Here is a 9,625-nt window from a genome sequence, read left to right as displayed (position 1 = left end):
AATTTTTCAATGACAGACATGTATATGTTTATAATGTATCATTTGATGTTTTCATTTCAGAGTCAAATGTTTTTATTTTCAAAATGCTTTACGTATATCTGCCTCACTCTCAGAGAAATCAGTAGTACTGCTAGGTTTAATACAGTAATAATATATATCTGCCTCACTCTCAGAGAAATCAATAGTATTGCTAGGTTTAATACAGTAATAATATATATCTGCCTCTCAGAGAAATCAGTAGTACTGTTAGGTTTAATACAGTAATAATATATATCTGCCTCTCAGAGAAATCAGTAGTACTGCTAGGTTTAACACAGTAATAATATATATCTGCCTCTCAGAGAAATCAGTAGTACTGCTAGGTTTAACACAGTAATATTATATATCTGCCTCTCAGAGAAATCAGTAGTACTGCTAGGTTTAATACAGTAATAATATATATCTGCCTCACTCTCAGAGAAATCAGTAGTACTGCTAGGTTTTACACAGTATTAATATATATCTGCCTCTCAGAGAAATCAGTAGTACTGCTAGGTTTAACACAGTAATAATATATATCTGTCTCATTATCAGAGAAATCAGTAGTACTGCTAGGTTTTACACAATAATAGTATATTTCTGTCTCACTCTCAGAGATCAGGCTATACGGAGTACCAGTACTGAGTCAATATGCAGGGGTACCAGGTAGTTGAGGTAATAATGAGACTATAAGGAGTACCAGTACTGAGTCAATGTGCAGGGGTACCAGGTAGTTTAGGTAATTGAGGTAATATGTACATGTAGGTAGGGGTAAAAGTGACTAGGCAATCAGGATAGAGATTATATCTCTTCATCCAGGGAGTGCGCAAACACACACACACACACACACACAGGGAGGGAACGTTGTGTTTGTTTAATATTGTTTTAGGACTATGAAAATGGACTAAAGGATTAGCCTATGGATTTAGAAAACAACAAAAAGAAATGGGAAAATGGGAGAGGAGAAATGACTAGAGACAGTGTTGTTTAACTCACTGACCATGACCCATGAGTTCTTCTTACCTTTGTTCAGTAGAAAAGTCTCCCTCTCTAAACTCTATAGGTTGAATCATAGACAGGTCACTCTTCATGGACACACAGCTGGGTACAGGGGAGGCTGGTCTCTCCTGCTTGATTGGTCTTCAACACAACAGATACAAACATTACATCTCTCATCTACTCTGAGCTCAGATGGGGAAACATAAGAAGAGTTTCATTACAAAACGCTATATATCACTTTCAGAAACGTTCATGAATTAGCTTTTAGGGTAGGGGGCAGAATTTTGAAGTTTCGATGACAAACGTGCCCAAAGTAAACTGCCTGTTACTCAGGTCCAGAAGCTAGGATATGCATATGCATGGTAGTATTGGATAGAAAACACTCTGACATTTCTAAAACTGTTTAACTTCTATGGGCTACGTGGGACGCTAGCGCAAAAATCTAATAATTTCAATTTCTCAAATATATGACTATTTTACACCATTTTAAAGATACACTTCTCCTTGATGTAACCACATTGTCTGATTTCAAAAAGGCTTTACAGCGAAAGCAAAAGATTAGATTATGTTAGGAGAGTACATAGACAAAAATAATCACACAGCCATTTTCCAAGCGAAGACATGTGTCAATAAAACCCAAAACACAGCTAAATGAAGCACTAACCTTTGACGATCTTCATCAGATGACACTCCTAGGACATTATGGTACACAATACATGTATGTTTTGTTCGATAAAGTTCATATTTATATCCAAAAACAGCATTTTACATTGGCACGTGATGTTCAGAAAATGTACTCCCACCAAAACTTCCGGTGAATGTGCACATCAATTTACAAAAATACTCATCATAAACGTTGACAAAATATATAACAATTATTTAACTTCTTGGGGCTAGGGGGAAGTATTTTCACGGCCGGATGAAAAACGTACCCAATTTAAACTGGTTACTACTCTTGCCCAGGAAATAGAATATGCATATTATTAGTAGATTTGGATAGAAAACACTCTGAAGTTTCTAAAACTGTTTGAATGGTGTCTGTGAGTATAACAGAACTCATATGGCAGGCAAAAACCTGAGAACATTTCAACCAGGAAGTGTAAGTTCTGAGAATTGTAGTTCTTATTTCTAGTCCCATTTCGAAACTACAGTATCTGTGGTTCAGGACGTGCACTCTGCCTTCTCGAGGGGCATGTTGAGGTAATTTTCTAACCACGAGGGTTGTACGATGTCATTTATTGGCAGGATGGAAGATGCAGTCTTGTCTTTTCTATTCCGAGGTTGTTTACTCACAATATCAGATATTTAAAATGATTTTTTATAATGCATCCTAATCTCAATGCTAAGGTTGAGGTTCTGACTAGTGATTATTTACCCGGGGTTCAATACCTGCTATAGTCACTGTTTATTTGCTCTCCCAAAAGCAACACAGCCCAAATACGAGATATATAGCTACCTAAAGTAATGAGTGACCATTTTAGAAAATCATGGGACATATAGTTTGGGGTTGCATGCTATTTTATGTCAATCATATTGCTGCTTGTAGCCTATAACTGATGCTTTGTGGTCTTATGCTGCCATCTATGGGAAATATTTATTCACATAAAGACGTAGGTGAGGCAGCTGAGAAATAAAGTGTATTTTTCTTGTAAATTCATTAAATCAGTCTCAAACCTGCCTCACCTATCCCACACCAATTGCTTGCTTGCGCGCCAGGAGGCTAGTTCCTTTTGGCCATTTATGCAAGTATATGGCGAAGCGCGTTACGCATATCTGTGAGTTATAAAAGTTATGAAAACGAAGTGTTTTGCAAATTTTGAACTTACAATATGGCTACTAATACTGGAGAGCTAAATCAATGTCCAAGTATAGAGATTTTTGACGATAATCTTGCATACATTTTTTTGACAACAGCTAAAGGAGAGGACGCTAACGTTACCTGCTAACGTTACATTAGACTGGTAAGTGAAATACAAGTCTTCAGATTTATATTCTTTTATATTGTAAATCCGAAAGCCACAACATGTCAAAGTCAACATACAATATACATTGGCACCCGACTGGCACAGTTGTCTAACACACTGCCAGTACCTGGTTCGAATCCGTCCGTGATTTGGAGTCCCATAGGGAGGCGCACAATTGGCCCAGCGTCATCCGGGTTTGGCCGGGGTAGGCGTCATTGTAAATAAGAATTTGTACTGACTTGCCTAGTTAATACGTGTCACATATTAGTTTGCAAACAATGTAAAACAAATAATAATAAAGCTGCATACAAACATGCTTTTTTTGTTGTCTTGAGTTAGGCAGCTCCTAAATGCAGGTGTTTCAGCCTAGCTCAGTGCTTTCTGTGGTGGTGGGGCAGCCAGAGGAAAATACTGAGCGTAGGGGTTGGTAATGTTCTGTAGTTGCGCCTTGATTGGCTCAGTGTTCTGTCACTCATGGAGACACTACGTCACCGCAAAATCTACAGGGAGAGCTCAAAAATTCAAGCCCATTGGGTGCTGCCATAGAGTTACATTAGAAGTGCCCATCCAAAAGGCTCAAGGTCATTGGCCACAGATACAATTGTCAAATCACGTTATATCTACCATGGCTTTGATTGGACTGGTCCAATTCTGTGTTTAACCTGTCAAGGTATAGGGGGCAGTATTTTCGATTTCAGATGAAAAATGTGCCCAAATAAAACTGCCTGCTACTAGGGCTCAGAAGGTAGGATATGCATATTATTAGTATATTTGGATAGAAAACACTCTGAAGTTTCTAAAACTGTTTGAATGATGTCTGTGAGTATAACAGAAATCATATGGCAGGCAAAAACCTGAGAAAAATACAACCAGGAAGTGGGAAATCTGATGCATGTAGTCTTTTCAAGTCATTGCCTATCTAACACACAGTGACTTAGGGTTAATTTTGCACTTCCTAAGGCTTCCACTAGATATCAACAGTCTTTAGAACCTAGTTTCAGGCTTTTGCGGTGAACACAGAGCGAACAAGAGGACCTGGAATTAGGTGACTCAGAAAATGACATGGGTTTTGTGACGCACATTCACGTGATGAGGTAGCTGTGTTCCATAACGTTTTTCAAGACATTGGAATCGTCCGGTTGGAATATTATTGAAGTTCTAAGTTAAAAAGACCCTAAAGATTGATGCTATACAACGTTTGACATGTTTCAACGAACGTAAATAGAACTTTTTTGTACTTTTTGTCGTGACATTTTGGCCGCGCTTTCTACATTTGGAGTAGCTTACTGAACGCGCAAACAACGAGGTATTTGGACATAAATTATGGACTTTATCGAACAAAACAACATTTATTGTGGACCTGGGAACCTGGAAGTGCCTTCTGATGAAGTATAATATACTGTCCCCTTCATATGTATTTGGACAGTGAAGCTAACATTTTTTAAATTATACTCCATTTTGGATTTGAGATCAAATTTAAGTGAATATTTAAGTGAATATTTCGAATGCGATTTTAGATGACTCCAAAATGGCGGGTACCTGTATTGCTTGATGTCTTTTTCTGAGCGCTGTACTCAGATTATTGCAAAGTGTGCTTTCCCCATGAAGCTTTTTTGAAATCTGTCACAGCGGTTGCATAAAGGAGATGTTCATCTATAATTCCTTGAATAACAGTTTAATATTTTATCAACGTTTATGATGAGTATTTTTGTAAATTGTTGTGCTGATTCACCGGCAGTATTGGAGGCAAAATATTTTCTGAACATCACGCGCCAATGTAAAATGCTGTTTTTGGATATAAATATGAACTTTATCGAACAAAACATACATGTATTGTCTAACATTGAGTCCTAGGAGTGTCATCTGATGAAGATCATCAAAGGTTAGTGCATAATTCTAGCTGAATTTATGATTTTTGTGACCCCTCTCCTGCTTGGAAAATGGCTGTGTGGTTTTTCTTGTGTTTTCACTGTCCTAAAATAATCTAACTTTATGCTTATGCTGTAAAGCCTTTTTGAAATGGGACAACGTGGTTACATTAAGGAGAAGTGTATCTTTAAAAGGGTGTAAAATAGTCATATGTTTGAGAACCTTGAATTAGGACATTTTGTTGTTTTGAATTTGGCGCCCTGACATTTCACAGGCTGTTGAATAGTGTGAACCGTGGGTGGGATGGTAGCGTCCCAGGCAGCCCTGAGAAGTTAACCTCTGGGCGGGCTCCGTCCCGTATGCGGGACGGACATCCAGCGAAAAATCCTATCGCCATTAGCATAACAAAATGTACTATATATTTTTTTCAAATATAGGACTAGGTTATATCGTTTTATAGATACACCTCTCCTGAATCGAACCACGTTGTCTGATTTCAAAAAGGCTTTACAGCAAAAGCAAAACATTAGATTATGTTAGAGGAGTATATCGTAAAAGTAGCCACATAGCATTTTCCGACCAACCACATGCATCACAAATAACCAAAAAACAGCTAAATGCAGCACTAACCTTTGACAATCTTAATCAGATGACACTCCTAGGACATCATGTTACACAATACATGCATTCTTTTGTTCGATAAAGTTCATATTTATATATAAAAACAGCATTTTACATCGGCGCGTGACGTTGACTAACAATTTTCCCTCAAATGCATCCGGTGAACAGCGCTACAATTTACTAAATTACTATTCGAAAACATTTTTAAAATGTAATATTGTCATTCTAGGATTTATAGATGAATATCTCTTGAAAGCACCTGTAATGCCAGATTTAAAAATAACTTTACTGGGTAATCACACTTTGCGATAAAAGGGGATGCGATACTCAGAAAAATAGGCTACCGTTACAGGTCAGCGCCATCTTGGAACAATCGCATATCAAATCTACTCTTGTATACCATTGTCAATAATCCCTTACCTTTGATTATCTTCATCAGAAAGCACTTCCAGGAATCCCAGGTCCACAACAAATGTATTTTCGTTTGAAAAAGTTAATCCTTTACGTCCCAATAGCTTGTTCTTGTTAGCGCGTTCTGAAGGCTGCTCCAAAAGTTCCGTCGGCCACGCGGGACTCCTCTTTCAATAAAATGCTATTTTTTTTTATTTAGGTTTGTTCAAACATGTCAAACGTTGTATAACATAAATCTTTAGGGCCTTTTTCAACCAGAGCTCCAATAAGATTCAAGAGGGACGATTGCATTGTCTTTCTAAACGTTTCGAAAGGGGAGGGTAGCCAGGGGCGCCGGCGTCATAATGGTGACGGCCCTCCTCATGTGACCACTTTCCACAGCCTCTCATTCTGTCAGTTTTCACAGTAGGAGACTCAAACCACTTTGTAAAGACTGGGGACATCTAGTGGAAGCAATAGGAAGTGCTCAATGAACCATTGCTCACGGTGTGATTTATAGGCAAAGTGATGAAGTTGAGTCCGCAATTCAGAATTCCACATCCTGTTACGATCGGTCTTGGGGTTTTGACTGCCATATGAGTTCTGTTATACTCACAGACACCAATCAAACAGTTTTAGAAACTTTAGGGTGTTTTCTATCCACAAGTATTAATTATATGCATATCCTAGCTTCTGAGTTTGAGTAGGAGGCTGTTTAAAATGGGCACATTTTTTTTTCAAAAATCGCTGTAGCGCCCCCTATCCTAGGCGACCGTCAAGAGGTTAATTAAGGGTCTCTTTTCCAAACTTAAAAGGATAAACATTCACATGCAACACCAAGGGACAGAAAAGGTTGAATACATTGGCCATGCTGTGAATCCAGCATGACTTCTGCAACGTTCAAAACAACTGGAACCTGGGAAATATCAGACTTCAGTGAGTTCAGGACAACTAGAAACTCTGAAAAAAACTAGCTCCGACTGAGAAAATACGGTTTGAACGGTCATCCAACTCGAAATTCCAAGTGGGGATCTCAGCCTCTTTCTAGAGCTCCAACCTGAAGATCACTGACGTCATCATTAGAACTTCCCAGTTCACATTTCCCAGTTGTCTTGAAAGCACCATAAATCCAGAGAATGACATACTTTGATGACAAATATTGCCCACAAGGACCGCCGCGCCACCCCACCCTATACGAAACACATCCCTTATTTTAAGTGTTTCTATAATTCCCTATGGGAAAACTGTACGGTAGAAACATGTTTGGATTTTGACAGCAATGCTAAGAATTTACAGATAAATTCAAAATGAGAGGCTAAAAGGACAGAACTCTTGATGCAGCAATGGTGAAAATATCTAAACAACCAACAGAGGAATTGCTAAAAACTCAACCAAAGAAGAAAAACAACCGTCTTTTGCACCAAGTACACCAAGTATTCTGATAGATAGCAATACTGGAAAAGCACTGGAATATTCTACAATCAGACAAAAATAAACACACACCTCTTCAAGGAACCTCCACTGGTGGTCTTTAAGGAACCCCCACTGGTGGTCTATAAGGAACCCCCACTGGTGGTCTATAAGGAACCCCCACTAGTGGTCTATAAGGAACCCCACTGGTGGTCTATAAGGAACCCCCACTGGTGGTCTGTAAGGAACCCCCACTGGTGGTCTATAAGGAACCCCCACTGGTGGTCTATAAGGAACCCCCACTGGTGGTCTATAAGGAACCCCACTGGTGGTCTATAAGGAACCCCCACTGGTGGTCTATAAGGAACCCCCACTAGTGGTCTATAAGGAACCCCACTGGTGGTCTATAAGGAACCCCCACTGGTGGTCTATAAGCGTGGTCACAATATTGTAGATAGTTTGGTGAGATCTGACCTGCCCTCTGAGCCCACTCAGACACTCTTGACACCCATCCCAAATGGGAACTACAAACGTGGCTCATGCGCACAGAGCAATAGCACTATAAAAACATCCATCTTCAGACATCAACATACAAGTAGAAAAATCCCTGTTAGAGGGATCATCTCATGCAACACCAAGGGAGTAATCTATCTCATCACCTGTTCATGTGGGAAAGCCTACGTAGGACAAACGAAAAGACAATTAAAACAACGCATAGCTGAACACAGCAGCTCAATCAGGTGTAAGAACATTGACTGTCCAATAGCAGCTCACTTTGTTGAAGCTAACCATCCAATCTCCTCCCTCAAATACACAGGCATTGAGCATGTTGCTCTACCAAGGAGAGGAGGTAACATGGAGATCCTACTACTACAAAGGGAGGCTTACTGGAGATCCTGTCTAAAAACATGGACCCCTAGTGGTCTGAATATTGACTTTGATCTCAGGCCCTTATGAACAGTTCACTGTTTTAAATGGATATATTCTTTCTACAGCTTATCAGAGTACATCCATTATGATCCCCTGTTGATGATGCTCATTATGCATTATGGTTGAACCAAAACATTACATGGAACAAATGTTTTTATTGAAATAGGAAACAATTAAATATGTGAAATTGAATAAAACAATAATGTATGTTGACACTAATGTTATGTACAATTATCAGTTATGTTTCTATATGATAACAATAGCCTGATATATTCAATATGCCAGAAACTATTGTTTTTTTAACAGTTTCACTCAATTCATTCTAATTAACTTAATCATTATGACACACCCCTCTCTATTGTCATTAGTTGCACTAATTGCACTGTTTGTCTACATAACCTGGTTCAAGTATTGATGACATCACCCTGAAGAAGGCACAGGCTCTATAAAACTATTGGAACATTTCCCTGTTTGAACACAAGGTGTTATGGGTATTATAACACCTCCACTGTGGGGCTCTATAAAACTATTGGAACCATTTCCCTGTTTGACCGCTAGGTGTTATGGGTATTATGACACCTCCACTGTGGGGCTCTATAACGCAAATGAAGTGTGAGAATCTATGAATGCAGAATCTAGAGACTGCAACAATATTTGTGTCATCTTGCTGTGATGTTCTCAGTAAAATGTCATAAGCTAAAATCTATGAATTTTAAATCTTAGAACAGTAATATTTTACACACCCATAAGCCTTAATTTCTGAAGAAAAAAACACAAATGAGAAGAAATGGTGGATATAGTGTTTTGGATATAAACTCTTGATAAATTCTTTACAAAACTAATCTCACCTCTTAGATTTGGTGCCATGTTCCCCAGAGACACTCCTTTTAGAGGCAGGGCCCTCCTCCTCTCTCTTCCAAGAGAGACTCATTTTAGAGCAGTGACCCCTAAACAGAGATCCAGCATGTTGGTTGTGGTTAACACAGTGGCAACTAAACAGAGATCCAGCATGTTGGTTGTGGTTAACACAGTGACAACTAAACAGAGATCCAGCATGTTGGTTGTGGTTAACACAGTGACAACTAAACAGAGATCCAGCATGTTGGTTGTGGTTAACACAGTGACAACTAAACAGAGATCCAGCATGTTGGTTGTGGTTAACACAGTGACAACTTAACAGAGATCCAGCATGTTGGTTGTGGTTAACACAGTGACAACTAAACAGAGATCCAACATGTTGGTTGTGGTTAACACAGTGACAACTAAACAGAGATCCAGCATGTTGGTTGTGGTTAACACAGTGACAACTAAACAGAGATCCAGCATGTTGGTTGTGGTTAACACAGTAACAACTAAACAGAGATCCAGCATGTTGGTTGTGGTTAACACAGTGACAACTAAACAGAGATCCAGCATGTTGGTTG

The 9,625-nt window shown here is 39.0% G+C and overlaps 1 long non-coding RNA gene across 1 annotated transcript in view; it reads right to left on the bottom strand.

Annotated features, from left to right (window-relative positions):
• Nucleotides 1-1,047: 1,047 nt before the first annotated feature.
• Nucleotides 1,048-9,625, bottom strand: part of LOC123733089 (uncharacterized) — a 13,115-nt gene continuing 4,537 nt past the window's right edge. Inside the window, exons 2-3 of the long non-coding RNA XR_014383193.1 lie at nucleotides 9,050-9,148; nucleotides 1,048-1,158 (exon numbers count right to left, since the gene is read on the bottom strand). This is a non-coding gene — a long non-coding RNA (uncharacterized LOC123733089). The remainder of the gene's footprint in view (nucleotides 1,159-9,049; nucleotides 9,149-9,625) is intronic.

Source organism: Salmo salar, unplaced genomic scaffold (genome assembly GCF_965601325.2).
Source record: "Salmo salar unplaced genomic scaffold, fSalSal1 ptg000152l, whole genome shotgun sequence".
NCBI lineage: Eukaryota > Metazoa > Chordata > Actinopteri > Salmoniformes > Salmonidae > Salmo > Salmo salar.
The sequence above is the reverse complement of the archived record's forward strand: the minus strand, read 5'-3'. Positions and strand labels throughout refer to the sequence as shown.